This window comes from Oryx dammah, unplaced genomic scaffold (assembly GCF_014754425.2).
Source record: "Oryx dammah isolate SB20612 unplaced genomic scaffold, SCBI_Odam_1.1 HiC_scaffold_11227, whole genome shotgun sequence".
Classification (NCBI taxonomy): domain Eukaryota; kingdom Metazoa; phylum Chordata; class Mammalia; order Artiodactyla; family Bovidae; genus Oryx; species Oryx dammah.
Window position 1 is genome coordinate 3,637,967 of NW_024080620.1, and position 17,935 is coordinate 3,655,901.

Sequence of the window (17,935 nt, forward strand, 5' to 3'; positions counted from 1 at the left end):
TTATCCACTCATCTGCTGATCGACATCAAGGTTGCTTCCATGTCCTGGCTATTGTAAACAGTGTTGCAGTGAACAGTGGGGTACATGTGTTTCTTTCAGTTCTGGTTTCCTTGGTGTGTATGCCCATCTGTGGGATTGCTGGGTCATGTGACAGTTCTACTTCCAAGTTTTTAAGGAATCTCCACACTGTTCTCCATAGTGGCTGTACAAGTTTGCATTCCCACCAACAGTGTAAGAGGGTTTCCTTTTCTCTGCACCCTTTCCAGCATTTATTGTTTGTAGATTTTGTGATAGCGGCCATTCTGACCAGCGTGAGATGGTACCTCATTGTGGTTTTTATTTGCATTTCTCTGATAATGTGTGATGTTGAGCAGCTTTTCATGTTTGTTAGCCATCTGTATGTCTTCTTTGGAGAAATGTCTGTTTAGTTCTTTGGCCCACTTTTTGATTGGATCTTTTATTTTTCTGGAATTGATCTGCAGGTGCTGCTTGTATATTTTTGAGATTAATTCTTTGTCAGTTGATTAAATTGCTATTATTTTCTCCCATTCTGAAGGCTGTCTTTTCACCTTGCTAATAATTTCTTTTGTTGTGCAAAAGATTTTAAGTTTAATTAGGTCCTATTTGTTTATTTTTGCTTTTATTTCCATAACTCTAGGAGGTGGGTCATAGAGGATCCTGCTGTGATTTATGTCAGAGAGTGTTTTGCCTATGTTTTTCTCTAGGAGTTTTATAGTTTCTGGTTTTCCATTTAGATCTTTAATCTATTTTGAGTTTATTTTTGTGTGTGGTGCTAGAAAGTATTCTAGTTTCATTCTTTTACAGTGGTTGACCAGTTTTCCCAATACCATTTGTTAAAGAGATTGTCTTTTCTCCATTGTGTATTCTTGACTGCTTTGTCAAAGGTAAAATGTCCATAGGTGCATAGATTTATCTCTGAGCTTTCTATTTTGTTCCACTGATCTATATTTCTGTCTGTGTGCCAGTACCATATTGTCTTGATGACTGTAGTTTTGTAGTATAGTCTGAAGTCAGGCAGGTTGAACCCTCCAGTTCCTTTCTTCTTTCTCAAGATTGCTCTGGCTATTTGAGGTTTTATTTCTAGACAAATTGTGAAATTATCTTTTCTAGTTCTGTGAAAAATACTGTCAGTAGCTTGACAGGGATTTCATTGAATCTATAGATTGCTTTGGGTAGTATATTCATTTTCACTATATCAATTCTTCTGATCCATGAACATGGTATATTTCTCCATCTATTGTGTCATCTTTGATATATTTCCTCAGTGTTTTATAGGCTTCTATATTTAGGTCTTTTGTTTCTTTAGGTAGATTTATTCCTAAGTATTTCTTTCTTTTTTACCACAATGGTGAATGGGATTATTTCCTTAATTTTTCTTTCTGGTTTTCATTGTTAGTGTATAGGAATGTAAGGGACTTCTGTTTATTAATTTTACATCCTACAAATTTACTATGTTCATTGATTAGCTCTAGTAATTTTCTGGTGGTGTCTTTAGGGTTTTCAATGTAGAGGATCATGTCATCTGCAAACAGTGAGAGTTTTACTTCTTTTCTAATCTGGGTTCCTTTTATTTCTTTTTCTTCTCTGATTGCTGTGGCTAAAACTTCCAAAATTATGTTGAATAGTAGTGGTGAGAGTGGGCACCATTGTCTTGTTCCTGACTCTAGGGGAAATGTTTTCAATTTTTCACCATTGAGGATAATGTTTGCTGTGGGTTTATCATATATGGCTTTTATTATGTTGAGGTATGTTCCTTCTCCAGTACTCTTGCCTGGAAAATCCCATGAAGAGAGGAGCCTGGTAGGCTGCTGTTCATGGGGTCACTAAGAGTTGGACACGACAGAGCAGCTTCAATTTCACTTTTCACTTTTCACTTTCATGCATTGGAGAAGGAAATGGCAACCCACTCCAGTGTTCTTGCCTGGAGAATCCCAGGGATGGGGGAGCCTGGTGGGCTGCCGTCTATGGGGTCACACAGAGTCAGACACGACTGAAGTGACTTAGCAGCAGCAGCAGCAGTAGCATGCTCCTTCTATGCCTACTTTCTGGAGGGTTTTTATCATAAATGGATGTTGAATTTTGTCAAAGTCTTTTTCTGCATCTATTGAGATAATCATATGGTTTTTATCTTTCAATTTGTTAATGTGGTGTATCACATTGATTCATTTGCAACTATTGAAGAATCCTTGTATCCCTGGGATAAAGCCCAGTTGGTCATGATGTATGATCTTTTTTAATATGTTGCTGGATTCTGTCTGCTAAAATTTTATTAGAATTTTTGCATATGTTCATCAGTGATATTGGCCTGTAGTTTTCTTTTTTTGTGGCATCTTTGTCTTGTTTTGGTATTAGAGTGATGGTGGCCTCATAGAATGAGTTTGGCAGTTTACCTTCCTCTGCAATTTTCTGGAAGAGTTTGAGTAGGATAGGTGTTAGCTCTTCTCTAAATTTTTGGTAGAATTCACCTGTGAAGCCATCTGGTCCTGGGAATGTGTTTTGTGTCCTTCCCAGTTCCAAGTAACTCAGGCAACCAGGTGCTTGGTGAGTACCCTGTCCCAGGTGAACCATGCATCTTAATCAACTCTCCTGTCCCTGCTGCTCAGTTTCCTGGGTGTGCCAAGAGAGCATCGTCTCAGGTGTGCCATGTGTCTCCTCTAGGGAGCTGATCTCAGGCTGCAACACTCCTGGCAGATGTCAACCATCCAGGATCCCAGGAAGACGTGGTTAGCAGCTGGGAATCTGCTCACAGTTTTGTGGAGAATGCCTATCTCTGGGGCCGAGATTACCCCTTGCCTTCCTGCTTTGGCTGTTGCACGCCCGCCTCTCTGCCTATGGTGGGGGAGGGGCCTGCATGCATCTGGCTAGGTCTCCTTTCGTGTTCACTCAATCGTTTGTTCTATGAGTGGGCCAGGCTGAGTGTTAGATTAGAGCCTTTCACGGGAAAGTTCTCTTTTTTTTTTTCCTCTCAGGCTATCCCAAAGTTTTCATTTCTATCTCATGTTAGCTCCCTTAGATTGTCCTCAGAGCATTCAGGCCCTGTCCTAAGCTTGCAGGCCATGCCTCCCTATCCAGCCCCCACTCTCTGGTGGCAGAAGCCAGCATCTGGGCTACTTCTCCACTGGAAGTTGCAGATAGGTGCATATTGTGGTTTTTTTTCTTTTTTTTCTCCCAGTTATGTTGCCCTCTGAGATTCCAAAACTCCCCACAGATCTGCTGGTGAGAGACTTTCTTGCTATTTGGAAACTTCTCCTCCTTCACAACTTCCTCCCCAGGATGGGTCTCCATTCCTAACTCTTTTGCCTTTTATATTTTGTCCTCAGTTCAGCTCAGTCCCTCAGTCATGTCCAACTCTTTGCAACCCCATAAATTGCAGCACGCCAGGCCTCCCTGTCCATCACCAACTCCCGGAGTTCACTCAAACTTGTGCCCATTGAGTCAGTGATGCATCCAGCCATCTCATCCTCAGTCGTCCCCTTCTCCTCCTGCCCCCAATCCTTCCCAGCATCAGAGTCTTTTCCAATGAGTCAACTCTTCGCATGAGGTGGCCAAAGTACTGGAGTTTCCGCTTTAGCATCATTCCTTCCAAAGAACACTCAGGACTGATCACCTTTAGAATGGACTGGTTGGATGTTCTTGCAGTCCAAGGGACTCTCAAGAGTCTTCTCCAACACCACACTTCAAAAGCATCAATTCTTTGGTGCTCAGCTTTCTTCACAGTCCTACTCTCACATCTATACATGACTACTGGAAAAAACATAGCCTTGACTAGACGGAACTTTGTTGGCAAAGTAATGTCTCTGCTTTTGAATATGCTGTCTAAGTTGGTCATAACTTTCCTTCCAAGGAGTAAGTGTCTTCTAATTTCATGGCTGCAGTCACCATCTGCAGTGGTTTTGGAGCCCCCCAAAATAAAGTCTGACATGGTTTCCACTGTTTCCCCATCTATTTCCCATGAAGTGGACCAGATGCCATGATCTTCGTTTTCTGACTGTTGAGCTTTAAGCTAACTTTTCCACTCTCCTCTTTCACTTTCATCCAGAGGCTCTTTAGTTCCTCTTCACTTTCTGCCATAAGGGTTGTGTCATCTGCATATCAGAGGTTATTGATATTTCTCCCTCCTTTCAAAGAAAATGAGCTGCATTTCTGGGTGCCTGGTGTCTTCTGCCAGCTTTCAGAAGTGTGGAAGTTGCTCAGCATTCAAATGATCCTTTGATGAATTTGAGGGGGGAAAGTGGTCTCCCCATCCTATTCTTTGCCATCTTGGGACCACCCCTCTAGAATAGATCCTTAACAATTGATGACTCAACTAGAAAGTTAAAAAAATTCCCAGAAACAAAAAGTCCATGCCCATGTGACTTCACTGTGAACTCTACTAAATACATAAATAAGAATAAAATCCAACCCTTCACAATCTCTTCCAAGAAATTAAAGTTCAGGGATCAATTAACAACTCACACTGTAAGCTAGTATTACCTATACACCAAAATCATTTAAAGATATCACAAAGTTAAAATCTTGCAGACCAATATTTATTTTTCCTGAGTATTGACAAAGATGTTCTAAAACTGAATCTGGTAACCTATAGTGAGGATTATACAGTGGAATTTATTATATAAATGCATTTTAACTTCAGAAATAAAATTATGTTTAAACCATACCAAAAGAATACAAAAACAAAATGCTTTTATTAATAGGGGCATATAAAGCATTAGAGAAACCCAACATGCTTTTATGATAAAAACTTTCAACAAACTGGTAATAAAATGGAACTTTCTCAACCTGTCAAAGGGCATCTTGGCAAACCTACAGCTAACAGACATAATGAGTAAAAACGAAATGATTTTTCCCCTTAAGATCAAGAACAGGATAAACATTCTGTTCTTACCATTTCTGTATACCAGAAATTCTAGTCATGGAAATTAAACAAAAGAAAGAGGTGAAACTATCTCTTCCTACTTGCAGATGCCCATACATTTGTAAATAAAAATCTTAAAGCATCTACTAAAAATAATCTATGAGAACTAACAAATGAGCTCAGCAAATTTTCAAGGTTCAAGTTCAACATGCAAAAAAAAAAAAAAAAGAGAGAGAGAGTTATAATTCCCCTCAATAACAATGAACAATCACTTAGAAACTGAAATTAAGAAATTTATAACCATAGCATCCAAAAAAATTTAGTAGTAAACTTAAAAGAAGAACAAAATCTGTACAGACAAAGCTATCAAATGTAGTTGAAATACATTAAAGACTAAATAAATTGCTATGGTTCCTTTTTACTAAATAGCTCCTTCTTCACTTTCTTTCTTTGGTCTCACATTTTACTATAAACAGGAAAGAGAAACCTGGCTATGATTTCCACACTTTACTTGGAAATCTCCATACTTTACTTGGAAATCTCCATAGCTGAATATCCAAGCTCATGACTTACAAATTCTACTTTCCAATCTTAAACAGCAGAACACTATTTGGCCAAGTTTTATTTCATTTTTAATGCTAGCCTTTCTTCTAGTTTTTAATAACGTATTCCTCATTTCTGTCTGAATCTTCTCCAGAAGCACTTTTGACATTCATATTTTTAGCAACAGTCTGCTCCTCTTCCCTGGTGGCTCAGATCGTAAAGAATCTGCTCGCAATGCAGGAGACCCAGGTTCAGTCTCTGGGTTGGGAAGATCTCGTGGAGAAGGAAGAAACTACCCACTCCAGTATTCTTGCCTGAAGAATTCCATGAACAGCAGAGCCTGGCAGCCTATAGCCCATGGGATCTCACAGTCAGACATAACTGAGAGACTAACAAACTTCCATTTTCTAATAACATATTCCTCATTTCTGTTTGGAACCCACTCCAGTATTCTTGCCTGGAGAATTCCATGGACAAAGGAGCCTAGTGGGCTACAGTCCATGGGTCACAAAGAGCCAGACAAAACTGAATGACTAACACTATCATTTCTGTCTGAATCTTCTCCAGAAGCACCTTTGACATTCATAATTCTAGCAACAGTCTGCTCCTCTGTTCTCAAAGATGACAGAAGCTTTCCCTAGAGCTTACTTCATTTCCTTCTTAGCCATTCCAGAACTGCTTTTAACACTCATATATCTACCAAAAATCTCTTCAAGAAGATGTAGATTTTTGCTATGAAGTACTTCAAAATTCTTCCAACCTGTATCCATTACACATTTAATTTCCTCATTACAGTAGCACCTCAATTGGAAAAAATTCCTGATACCAAAATCTGTAATACTTCTCTAGGGTTTCTGTAAAAAAAGCAATACAAATTTGTCGTTAGCTTAAAACAACAGAACTCAATTCTGGAGGCAAGGAATCTGCAGATGAGGTTTTGGCAGGGACATGCCTCCACTGAGATCCTGAGTAGAATACTTTCTTGCTTCATCTCAATTTCTGCTGATGGCAAAGAATCTTTGTTGTTCTTAGTTTAGAGCTGCATCACTCCAATCTCTGTTTCTGTCATCACATGGTGTTCTCCCTGTGTATTTCTGTGTTCAGTGACTTTTTTTCCCTCATCTTTTTAAGGATACCAGTCATAGTGAATTAAGTATTCAATTATATTCATATTGAATTCAATCATATCAGGGCTTCACTGATAATTCAGTTGGTAAAAAATCCACCTGCAATGCAGGAGACCCCAGTTCAATTCCTGGGTCAAGAAGATCTGCTGGAGAAGGCATAGGCTACCCACTCCAGTATTCTAGCCTGGAGAATTCCTGGAGACTCTATAATCCATGAGGTCTCAAAGAGTCAAACACGGTTAAGTGACTTTCATTTACATATTTAATTAAGCACCCTCTTAACTTCATTGAATTTCATGTTAAGTAACTGCATCTGAAAGGACCCTAACTCTGAAAAGGATTACATTCTGAAGTAATGAGTATTATGAAAGGTTTCTGGAGGACACAATTCAATCCATCATGGACCTCTTCTTTACACTATATACAAAAACAAACTAACACAGATCATAGACTTATAAGTATGAGCCAAAACTATAAACCCAGAACATTTAAAGAAAATGTAGGAGTAAACCATGTCATCTTGGGTTAGGGAAAGCCTACTTGGGTGACACTGAATGCCCAAGTGACAAAAGAAAAATACCTTTAAATTGCACTTGAACAAAACTAAACCATTTATGTTTCAAAGGATACAACACAAAAAAAGTGGAAATACAATACAAAGAAAGAGAAAATATTTGCAAATCATATATTTCATAGGAAACTTGTATCTAGCATATAGGAAGAATGAGTACAACTCACCATAAAAAGACAAGCCAGTTAAAAATGGTCTAAGAATTTGAATAGACATTTTTCCAAATAAAATGCACAAAAGACAATTAAGCATGTGAAATGATTTTCAACAGCATCAGCCATCAAGGAAATACAAACCAAGATTACTGTTAGATCCATTTCACACACATTCTAAAAGACATAATAAACAGGTTTGATAATGATGTGGAGAGAGTATGAATATATATGTCTGGAATATAAAACGGTTCAGTTGTTTTGGAAAATAGTCTGGAAATTTCTCAGAAAGTTAAATATAGGATTATTATGCTCAGTTGAGTTCAGTCACTCAGTCGTGTCTCTTTGCTACCCCATGAATTGCAGCACGCCAGGCCTCCCTGTCCATCACCAACTCCCGGAGATCACTCATTGAGTTGTCCATTGAGTTGGTGATGCCATTCAGCCATCTCATCCTCTGTCGTCCCCTTCTCCTCCTGCCCCCAATCCCTCCCAGCATCAGAGTCTTTTCCAATGAGTCAACTCTTCGCATGAGGTGGCCAAAGTACTGGAGTTTCTGCTTTAGCATCATTCCTTCCAAAGAAATCCCAGGGTTGATCTCCTTCAGAATGGACTGGTTGGATCTCTTTGCAGTCCAAGGGACTCTCAAGAGTCTTCTCCAACACACAGTTCAAAAGCATCAATTCTTTGGTGCTCAGCCTTCTTCACAGTCCAACTCTCACATCCAGATATGACCACAGGAAAAACCATAACCTTGACTAGATGGACCTTAGTCGGCAAAGTAATGTCTCTGCTTTTGAATATGCTGTCTAGGTTGGTCATAACTTTTCTTCCAAGGAGTAAGTGTCTTTTAATTTCATGGCTGCAGTCACCATCTGCAGTGATTTTGCAGCCCCAAAAACTAAAGTTTGACACTGTTTCCACTGTTTCCCCATCTATTTCCCATGAAGTGATGGGACCGGATGCCATGATCTTCATTTTCTGAATGTTGAGCTTTAAGCCAACTTTTTCACTCTCCTCTTTCACTTTCATCAAGAGGCTTTTTAGTTCCTCTTCACTTTTTGCCATAAGGGTGGTGTCATCTGCATGTCTGAGGTTATTGATATTTCTCCCGGCAATCTTGATTCCAGCTTGTGTTTCTTCCAGTCCAGCGTTTCTCATGATGCACTCTGCATAGAAGTTAAATAAGCAGGGTGACAATATACAGCCTTGACATATTCCTTTTCCTATTTGGAACCAGTCTGTTGTTCCATGTCCAGTTCTAACTGTTGCTTCCTGACCTGCATACAGATTTCTCAAGAGGCAGGTCAGGTGGTCTGATATTCCCATCTCTTGAAGAATTTTCCACAGTTTATTGTGATCCACACAGTCAAAGGTTTTAGCATAGTCAATAAAGCAGAAATAGATATTTTTTCTGGAACTCTGTTGCTTTTCCCATGATCCAGTGGACGTTGGCAATTTGATCTCTGGTTCTTCTGCCTTTTCTAAAACCAGCTTGAACACCAAGAAGTTCACGATTCACGTATTGCTGAAGCCTGGCTTTGAGCATTACTTTACTAGCATGTGAGATGAGTGCAATTGTGCAGTAGCTTGAGAATTCTATGGCATTGCCTTTCTTTGGGATTGGGATGAAAACTGACCTTTTCCAGTCCTGTGGCCACTTCTGAGTTTTCCAAATTTGGTGGCATATTGAGTGCAGCATGACCAAGTAATTCCACACTATGACATATAACAAAGGAAAGGAATATCATACCACACAAAACTGTTCACAGCAGCATTGTTCATATAAGCCAAAAAGTGGTAAAAGAAAAATGTCTATTAATTGATGAATGTGTTTAAAATGCACCATATCTCTGCAAAAATGGAATATATTAGTCAGCATAAAAAGAAATGATGTATTGATACACACAACATGGATATATATTGAAAACTATAAGTAAATGAAGCCAGTTCAAAAATACCATATATTGTATCACTTCACTTACATAAAATATCTATAATAGGTAAAAGGATAGAGCCAAAGCAAAGATAACTGGCTATCTAGAACTGAGGAGGTTGAGGGAAAACAGGGAGTGACTAATTCTGGATACTGAGTTTCTTTGTCAAGTGATTTAAATGTTTTAAAATTGGTTGTGGTGATGGTTGCACAACTTTGTGAAGGTACTAAAGACCACTGAATTGTACACTTTAAATGAGAGAATTGCACAGAATGTGAATTATATCTCAAGAAAGTTGTTATATAGAAAACATTGGATTGAAATATATGTGATTACATGTAAATATATAGTATAAATATATATTATATAAACAAATATAAGTGTATAATTATATCAAATGTTATAGGCAACAGCCCAATGTATATGTTTATTATCTAAACACTCTTAACCTTTTACTATCAACTTATTTTTCTTATTTACAACCCTATGCAGCTGCTGCTGCTAAGTCACTTCAGTCATGTCCGACTCTGTGTGACCCCATAGATGGCAGCCCACCAGGCTCCCCCATCCCTGGGATTCTCCAGGCAAGAACACTGAAGCAGGTTGCCATTGCCTTCTCCAATGCATGAAAAGGAAAAGTGAAAGTGAAGTTGTTCAGTCATGTCTGACTTAGCGACCCTATAGAACTCTCCTAAGTCTATGGAATGCTCATGTATGATATTTCTCTTCATTCTGTAGCTAAGGCAACTAAGACTTAAAAAAAAAAAAAAACACTTCAAAATCTGTTCTAACACAAAATAGATACTTTGCAAAAGATTTCAAAGTTCAAAAGGCAACTTTAATTTAAAATATCAGTTAAAATGGCATTAACCTGAGAAATACAACAAATAAATGAAATGACAGAATTATGACCAACCTAGATAGCATATTCAAAAGCAGAGACATTACTTTGCCGACTAAGGTCCATCTAGTCAAGGCTATGGTTTTTCCTGTGGTCATGTATGGATGTGAGAGTTGGACTGTGAAGAAGGCTGAGTGCCGAAGAATTGATGCTTTTGACCCGTGGTGTTGGAGAAGACTCTTGAGAGTTCCTTGGGCTGCAAGGAGATCCAACCAGTCCATTCTGAAGGAGATCAGCCCTGGGATTTCTTTGGAAGGAATGATGCTAAAGCGGGAACTCCAGTACTTTGGCCACTTCATGCGAAGAGTTGACTCATTGGAAAAAACTCTGATGCTGGTAGGGATTGGGGGCAGGAGGAGACGGGGAGGACAAAGGATGAGATGGCTGGATGGCATCACTGACTCGATGGACGCGAGTCTGAGTGAACTCTGGGAGTTGGTGATGGACAGGGAGGCCCGGCCTGCTGTGATTCATGGGGTCTCAAAGAGTCAGACACGACTGAGCAACTGAACTGAACTGAACTAGCTCCTGTGTAAAGTGCTAAACATTACATGAATTCTAATTCACAAAGAATTCAATAAGAAAACAAACCTAAGAAAAAGGCAAACCTGTAGAAGTATGAGTCTGTATTTATCACTATTGTCAGAATATCTGTGAAAAAAAACTGAGGTTAAGAAATTTGTCTTGAATCAAAAATATTTTAAGAGTGGCAAGTCTGTTCCAGTATGGTCTGACCCTAGATCTGTGTAACTGATCAGTATATAGTTTAATTTGTAGAGCTTGGAAAGTTTTTTTTTAAGAAATGAAAATTGTCATTTTTCTCCATTACTACTAAATCTCCATTAAACAAATGCTAGCAGTAAATATAGCCTGTGAAATAGTGAAATGGTTTTCAAATTGTCTAGCAATCAATACTTTTACTGGAATAAAAAAATCATTAAAGTATACAATCAATTTAAATAGTTAAATCCAGTCTTCTTTAATTTGATGAAAAAGATTTTTCTCTTTTATTACAGGTACACTTTTTGAGTGTTCCAATAAAGATAAATCAATGAAGAAGTTTTCTACTGAGGCTAATGCTTTCCATTAAAAAAAAAAAAAAAAAAGCCCAGCTCTTGGGAAATAGTACTTTTTTCTTGTTTTTGTCAAATTCATCATGAAACTTTCAAATCCAATGCTGTTTTACTCTTTGATGTCATGTTATTTTATTCCTGTTGCATTTTCTGAAATAATATTTAGTGAGAAAAAAATAAGGCAGCATATAATTACAACATTGTACTTAACTTAGTGTGTTCCTCAAATTTACAATTACTACCACAAAATGAATGTTAAAATCTTAAAAGGAAAGCAATGGAAAGCTTAATTATAGCTTCTCAATCATTTAATACAATCATGATACCATCTTGTTTATGGATTTCACTTTTTATGTATTTTTTTCTGGTTGATCTAAATAACAACACATAGAATTCATTTATTTAATATGTACTAATCTGAAAAGATGTGTCCTAAGAAAAGTGGAGTAGTAGTTTTTATCTTATATCCTATGTTTAATATTTTTCTTTTTTATAGTCTTAGGTGGTTAGGAATCCATATGGAAAGAAGAGTGTAGATGGTTAACTGAGGCAGGCTGTGGAGGATAATTGAGAGAGACTTGCATGAAAAGATAAACCCACATATATTTCAAATAAAATTGCATTATAAAAGATATAACCTTGACCTTTGTTTACATTAAAAATACATTATGAATAATTGTCCATTTAAACAAACATGTGTTCAAAGCATAATTTATCAGAACTTATATCATCTCAGCATAAAAATATACTTTAATTCAGTAGTCAACTCACTATAATTGGGGATTAAATTTTATTTTCTGCATTTTCAGTTATAAGATTGTTTTCATGAATAAGTTTATGTATGTGCACTTGGCTATACCTTTGATATATAACTTTATTGCTTGAAGTGGAATTTCTAAGATCATAGGTTCATACATTAATTAGAGTAATGAATATGTATATTCAAGTTGCCATTCATAAAGATTTAAATTTAAATTTAAATTTTTCAAGAGAATATGTTTCCCAAATGATCTAAGACATTGGCTATTTTCATTATTTATCTTTAAAAAATTCAGCAAGTGCTATAGTAAAGATTTATTTTTATATGTAGTTCATTAATTACAAGAAAAGTAAAAGTAATTCAAACATTTATTTATTATTTCTTACATTGTAAATAGCTTTATTTTGGGCTTTATCCCTTCTATTGTAGTTTTGCTAATTGTAAACAAATATTAATTGCTTTAAAATCGTATAACACCAATTATCTTGCAAAGTTTGACTTTAGTAATTTTTTATTTATTTAAAAAATACTAATTGTACATTGATCAAATAAATTAATGTTTGATTTCATGATATGTCTTGATTTCTGTCATCCATTTAAATTAAAATTAAATTAAAAATTAATTAAATTAATCCAAATTAAATCCATCCAAATTAAAAATATTTTTTAATTGTAGCTAACTATAGTTCTTTTGTTATACATATTACTATTTTATGTGCTTCTTATCTTTAGAAGGTTCATTTAGAATATTCTCTCATGACCTAGTCACAATTCACCAAATCTCTTATCATTTATGTCTGTTCAGCTATTAAATCTAGTAATTGAAATTTTAATTCTAATTATTGTTTTTTTGGCTCTAGAATTTCTACTTAAAAGTTTTCAGTTCTCTGAAAAATTCTAAACTTTGTACTTTTCTATTTCTATAAAGATAAAATGTGGGTGTTTGAAAGTGTGTGTCTGATAACTACATTGTCTGGATTCATTGTAAATGTTTTTCTTTAAAAAATTTATTTTATAATAGTAATTATTGGTTTTTCATATTCCTGGGTGTATATTTTGATTTCTGATTGATTGCTTGTTATTTTATATAAAAATATAAAAGATTATTTGAGTCTCTGAGAGATGTTATATCCTCTTATACTTTATCTATTTTACTTCTGGCAAATTACTGGACACAAGGAATCCCCAAATCCCTAAAATCAATCTGGAATTGACATATTTTAAAACTGGGATTTATGTTTGGAGAGAGCTGGGGTTTTGTATGGTTTACAGCTGGATTCTATATGACTTCTTAAACTAGACTCCTTTAGGACTTCAACCCAAGTCCTGGAGCACTACTAGGAAATTTCTTTTATAAGATACAAAGACCAGTTTTTCTGTCTGTCCATCAAAATCTGAGTCTATTTCAAAGCTTCTTAACCACTACCTGTAAAATCTGAGAATGCCTTGAATGTGAAAAGATGTTAAGTTCATTCATGGTTTCTGTTCTCAGCTGCAGTTTCTTACCTTCTTGAGATATTTCCAGTATGTTCAAATAAACATTATTAATATTTGGCCTAGATTTTCTATGTTTTTCTTGCAGGACAATTGTTTTGACAAACTATTCTACCCTTTCTTCAATGTTACTTGTTTATTAGATGAGGATTTTTTCAATTATGAATTTTCCATTTTGTTTCATTCTTAGGAATTTTCATGAGGTTAAAACTATTCCATTTTAACCTAAAACTATAAGTTACACACACATTTCATATATCAATGTATATCTTACAGTTATAAAATGTTAAAATAGATACTATGATAAGTCATCAACATACCAAGCATCAGGTTTAATACAAGTTTACATTTGCAATACTTTTTCCTCAATTTGAAACATAATACAGTATTTAAAAGGTGAATGAATTCTTTATCATAATTACACCAAATCTCAAGCCAAGTTAACTTACAATTAGTGTATATAGTTTTCATAAATTTTATTCTTGACCGTTATAAAGAAGAATTTATGTAGAATATATTGCATGTATATGTTTAATTTCCATATTCTTGTTAATAAATTTGATTATTTTATACATTATTTTTCAGATTTATTTGTGTTATAAATAATTTTTACAGGCATTTAAAATTCTTTACTACGTTCTTTAAAATATACCACATATTATATTTCTCTTTTTCAAATCCCAGATATATTTTTTCTGCTTTTCACTATTGCCTTCTATTACACACAATTTCTGATATGTGCTTTCCTGTATACACACAAGATTCATTTAAAAATTAATTGTCAAACATTTTTTCTCATTTATGCTTTTAAAAATTACTGAACATCCCAAAGACTATATTTATTTGGATTACAAGTAATTAATGAATACATCAAGCTGAGAATTTTATAAAATAGCAATTTGTTTCAAGGTAACAATAATGAAATTGCGTCATATTGAAATAAATTTTTGTTTAAAAATTTTGTTTCCCTAAACAAAAATTTTAAAAAGAAAAGGGACATTGTTTTAAATTTTTGCAACAAATGTTACATATAATTTAAATTTTGCTATATAGTGCCAAAGGTCCCAAAATGGACTGTTTATTTGTCCCTTCTCAGGATATCAGAGCTCCCAACATTCTCATTAACTTTTTCTAATAGCTTAAGTTGCTAAACCTGTGGATATGTAATGGAAGCTATTTATTTTAATTTGCACATCTCTAACTAACAGTGAATTTTTACATGTATTTTCAAACATATTTTTCATATGTTTATTAATTTCAGAGCTTCTGTCTCCGAAATTGCTTACTGAGTGATGAATGTCTTCAACTTTTGGTTTCTGGGAGACTATTTCCCTTTCATTTAGAAGAGCAATTTTGGTAAATAAATATTAATTAGCTTTTTCTCTCTCTCTGTTTTTTTTTTTTTTGAGATTTAATTCCACTCTTTTTTGCTCGCATTAATTCTGGTGAGAAAGTAAGTCACTCAGTAGTGTCCAACTCTTTGTGACCCCATGGACTATCAGTTCAGTTCAGTTCAGTCACTCACTCATGTCTGACTCTTTCCAACCCCATGAATTGCAGCACGCCAGGCCTCTCTGTCCATCACCAACTCACGGAGATCACTCAAACTCATGTCCATTGAGTGGGTGATGCCATTCAGCCATCTTATCCTCTGTCGTGCCCTTCTCCTCCTGCCTCCAATCCCTTCCAACATCAGAGTCTTTTCCAATGAGTCAACTCTTCACATGAAGTGGCCAACGTACTAGAGTTTAGCATCAGTCCTTCCAAAGAACACCCAGGACTGATCTCCTTCAGAATGGATTGGTTGGATCTCCTTGCAGTCTAAGGACTCTCAAGAGTCTTCTCCAACACCACAGTTCAAAAGCATCAATTCTTCGGTGTGCAGCTTTCTTCACAGTCCAATTCTCACATCCATACATGACTACTGGAAAAATTATAGCCTTGACTAAACGGACCTTTGTTGGCAAAGTAATGCCTCCACTTTTGAAAATGCTATCTACGTTGGTCATATCTTTCCTTCCAAGGAGTAAGCGTCTTTTAATTTCATGGCTACAATCACCATAAACGGTGATTTTGGAGCCCCCCAAAATAAAGTCTGATACTGTTTCTAATGTTTCCCCCTCTATTTCCCATGAAGTGATGGGACCAGATGCCATGATCTTAGTTTTCTGAATATTGAGTTTTAAGCCAACTTTTTCACTCTCCTCTTGCACTTTCATCAAGAGGCTCTTTAGTTCCTCTTCACTTTCTGCCATAAGGGTGGTGTCATCTGCATATCTGAAATTATTGTTATTTCTCCCGGCAATCTTGATTTCAGCTTGTGCTTCTTCCAGTCCAGCGTTTCTCATGATGTACTCTACATATAAGTTAAATAAGCAGGGTGACAATATATAGCCTTGGTGTACTCCTTTTCCTCTTTGGAACCAGTCTATTGTTCCATGTCCAGTTCTAACTGTTGCTTCCTGACCTGCATATAGGTTTCTCAAGAGGCAGGTCAGGTGGTCGGGTATTCTCATCTCTTTCAGAATTTTCCAGTTTATTGTGATCCACACAGTCAAATGCTTTGGCACTGTCAATAAAACAGAAATAGATGTTTTTCTGGAACTCGCTTGTTTTTTTCATGATCCAGCAGATGTTGGCACTTTGATCTTCAATTCCTCTGCTTTATCTTAAACCAGCTTGAACATCTCGAAGTTCATAGTTCACGTATTGCTGAAGCCTTGCATGGAGAATTTTGAGCATTACTTTACTAGCATGTGAGATGAGTGCAATTGTGTGGTAGTTTAAGCATTCTTTGGCATTGCCTTTCTTAAGGATTGGAATGAAAACTGACTTTTCCAGTCCTGTGGCCACTGCTGAGTTTTCCAAATTTGCTGGCATATTGAGTGCAGCACTTTCACAGCATGCATCATCTTTTGGGATTTGAAATAGCTCAACAGGAATTTCATCATCTTCACTTGTTATGTTTGTAATGATGCTTTCTAAGACCCACTTGATTTCACATTCCAGGATGTCTGGCTCTAGGTGAGTGATCACACCATCATGATTATCTTTGTCGTGAAGCTTTTTTTTTTTTTTTTTTTGTACAGTTCTTCTGTGTATTCTTGCCACTTCTTCTTAATATCTCCTGCTTCTGTTAGGTCCCTACCATTTCTGTCCTTTATTGAGCCCATTTTTGCATGAAATGTTCCGTTGGTATCTCTAATTTTCTTGAAGAGATCTCTAGCCTTTCCCATTCTGTTGTTTTCCTCTATTTCTTTGCATTGATCACTGAGAAAGGCTTTCTTATCTCTCATTGCTATTCTTTGGAACTCTGCATTCAGATGCTTATATCTTTCCTTTTCTCCTTTGCTTTTCACTTCTCTTCTTTTCACAGCTATTTTGTAAGGCTTCCCCAGACAGCCATTTTGCTTTTTTTCCATTTCTTTTCCATGGGGATAGTCTTGATCCCTGTCTCCTGTACAGTGTCACAAACCTCATTCCATAGTTCATCAGGCACTCCATCTATCAGATCTAGTTCCTTGAATCTATTCCTCACTTCCACTGTATAATCATAAGGGATTTGATTTAAGTCATATCTGAATAGTCTAGTGGTTTTCCCTACTTTTTTCAATTTAACTCTAAATTTGGCAATAAGCCGTTCATGATTTGATCCATAATCAGCTTCCAGTCTTGCTTTTGCTGACTGTTTAAAGCTTCTCCATCTTTGGCTGCAAAGAATATAATCAATCCTATTTCGGTGTTGACCACCTGGTGATGTCCATGTGTACAGTCTTCTCTTGTGTTGTTGGAAGAGGGTGTTTGCTATGACCAGTGCATTCTCTTGGCAAAACTCTATTAGCCTTTGCCCTGCTTCATTCCGTATTCCAAAGCCAAATTTGCCTGTTACTCCAGGTGTTTCTTGACTTCCTACTTTTGCATTCCAGTCCCCTATAATGAAAAGGACATCTTTTTTGGGTGTTAGTTCTACAAGGTCTTGTAGGTCTTCATAGAGCCATTCAACTTCAGCTTCTTCAGCATTACTGTTTGGGGCACAGACTTGGATTACTGTGATATTTAAATATTTGCCTTGGAAACTAACAGAGATCATTCCGTCATTTTTGAGACTACATCCAAGTACTGCATTTTGGACTCGTCTGTTGACCATGATGGCTACTCCATTTCTTCTGAGGGATTCTTGCCCACAGTAGTAGGTATAATGGTCATCTGAGTTTAATTCACCCATTCCAGTCCATTTTAGTTTTCTGATTCCTAGAATGTCAACGTTCACTCTTGCCATCTCCTGTTTGATCACTTCTAATTTGCCTTGATTCACGGACCCTACATTCCAGGTTCCTATGCAATATTGCTCTTTACAGCATTGGACCTTGCATCTATCACCAGTCCATTGGACCTTGCTTTTATCACCAGTCACATCCACAGCTGCATATTGTTTTTGCTTTGGCTCCATCCCTTCATCTTTCTGGAGTTATTTCTCCACTGAACTCCAGTAGCATATTGG